General features: G+C 47.7%; 1 non-coding gene across 1 annotated transcript; it reads left to right on the top strand.

Moving 5' to 3' along the window:
- The first annotated feature begins 476 nt into the window (after nt 1–476).
- On the top strand, nt 477–2,377 carry LOC125076427. The gene has a single exon (XR_007120390.1). It is a non-coding gene; the product is annotated as a small subunit ribosomal RNA (ribosomal RNA).
- The last annotated feature ends 123 nt before the right edge of the window (nt 2,378–2,500 follow it).

The following is a 2,500-nucleotide window of genomic DNA, read 5'->3' as shown; positions in this document are numbered from 1 at the left end:
CATTTATCATGTACAAAAAATACACAACCCGAGTATCGGTACGATCACTCAAACACCGGGCGTCGATCCCAAGTTTTACGATAATAATCGTTGAACAATACATACGTACACGTCGTGTGCGAAGTGTTATTTTGAAAAAAAAACTCGATCTCGTTTAGAACGTTCGAATTCGTGACCGTTATGTGTCATTATGTGAAGACGCCTCCGCCGCCGCCGCCGCCGCCGCCGCTGTCGTCGCGTTATATATTATAGCGCACGCACGCGCGCGCGCGTGCTTAAAGCGCGTTTGTGTCTCATATAAATTTTTATAAGAGTCAACCGTTAAAATCTATCGCGTCTAACGCGATCGACGATACGGTGAGACGCTCGTTTCATACTGTGCGTATATTGTACATGCATGCATAAGTTTGTGTGTATTTTATATGCGAATATGAAACGAGAAGAGTAATTGACGACTTCAACAAGTCTCGGTTAGCTCCCTGGTTGATCCTGCCAGTAGTTATATGCTTGTCTCAAAGATTAAGCCATGCATGTCTCAGTGCAAGCCGTATTAAGGCGATACCGCGAATGGCTCAATATATCAGTTTTGGTTCCTTAGATCTTACTCAGTTACTTGGATAACTGTGGTAATTCTAGAGCTAATACATGCAATCAGAACTCTGACCAGTGATGGGATGAGTGCTTTTATTAGATCAAAACCATCGACGGAGGGCGTCTCGTCCGAAGTCGTTAATTTTGATGAATCTGGATAACTTTTGCCGATCGCATGGTCCAGTACCGGCGACGCATCTTTCAAATGTCTGCCTTATCAACTTTCGATGGTAGTTTCTGCGACTACCATGGTTGTCACGGGTAACGGGGAATCAGGGTTCGATTCCGGAGAGGGAGCCTGAGAAACGGCTACCACATCCAAGGAAGGCAGCAGGCGCGCAAATTACCCACTCCCGGCACGGGGAGGTAGTGACGAAAAATAACGATACGGGACTCTTTCGAGGCCTCGTAATCGGAATGAGTACACTTTAAATATTTTAACGAGGAACAATTGGAGGGCAAGTCTGGTGCCAGCAGCCGCGGTAATTCCAGCTCCAATAGCGTATACTAAAATTGTTGCGGTTAAAAAGCTCGTAGTTGCATTTGTGCGCCGCGCTGTCGGTGCACCGCATCCGCGGTGATACTGACACGTCTGCGGAGCATATCGTCGGTGAGCCGGCGGTAAAACGCCGGTTCAATATCAAAATCCTATCGCGGTGCTCTTCAGTGAGTGTCGAGATGGGCCGACAATTTTACTTTGAACAAATTAGAGTGCTCAAAGCGGGCTCAAAATGCCGCTTGAATATTTCGTGCATGGAATAATAGAATATGATCTCGGTTCTATTTTGTTGGTTTTCAGAACTCCGAGGTAATGATTAATAGGGATAACTGGGGGCATTCGTATTGCGACGTTAGAGGTGAAATTCTTGGATCGTCGCAAGACGAACATCAGCGAAAGCATTTGCCAAAGGTGTTTTCATCAATCAAGAACGAAAGTTAGAGGTTCGAAGGCGATTAGATACCGCCCTAGTTCTAACCGTAAATATGTCATCTAGCGATCCGCCGACGTTACTACAATGGCTCGGCGGGCAGCTTCCGGGAAACCAAAGATTTTGGACTCCGGGGGGAGTATGGTTGCAAAGCTGAAACTTAAAGGAATTGACGGAAGGGCACCACCAGGAGTGGAGCCTGCGGCTTAATTTGACTCAACACGGGAAATCTCACCAGGCCCGGACACCGGAAGGATTGACAGATTAATAGCTCTTTCTTGATTCGGTGGGTGGTGGTGCATGGCCGTTCTTAGTTGGTGGAGCGATTTGTCTGGTTAATTCCGGTAACGAACGAGACTCTAGCCTGCTAAATAGGCGTCGTCATTTAGGTGTGCTCGATTTCGGTCGAGCAACTCACTGGCGGCGTATTAAAATTCTTCTTAGAGGGACCGGCGGCTTCGAGCCGCACGAGATTGAGCAATAACAGGTCTGTGATGCCCTTAGATGTCCTGGGCCGCACGCGCGCTACACTGAAGGAATCAGCATGTTCTCCTGGCCTAGAGGCCCGGGCAACCCGTTGAAACTCCTTCGTGCTGGGGATTGGGGTTTGCAATTATCCCCCATAAACGAGGAATTCCTAGTAAGCGCGAGTCATAAGCTCGCGTTGATTACGTCCCTGCCCTTTGTACACACCGCCCGTCGCTACTACCGATTGAATGATTTAGTGAGGTCTTCGGACCGACACGCGGTGGCTTCACGGCCGTCGGCGTTGCTGGGAAGTTGACCAAACTTGATCATTTAGAGGAAGTAAAAGTCGTAACAAGGTTTCCGTAGGGGAACCTGCGGAAGGATCATTAACGTAAATTATCAATCTCGAAAGAGTGCGATAATGAACGATAATAAAATTCTAAAACACAAATATCGACGTTCGGAATGTGTCGTTTCGATGCGAGGACGCGATTCTCACTCTCTCTCTCTCA

This window comes from Vanessa atalanta, unplaced genomic scaffold (assembly GCF_905147765.1).
Source record: "Vanessa atalanta unplaced genomic scaffold, ilVanAtal1.2, whole genome shotgun sequence".
NCBI lineage: Eukaryota > Metazoa > Arthropoda > Insecta > Lepidoptera > Nymphalidae > Vanessa > Vanessa atalanta.
The sequence above is the reverse complement of the archived record's forward strand: the minus strand, read 5'-3'. Positions and strand labels throughout refer to the sequence as shown.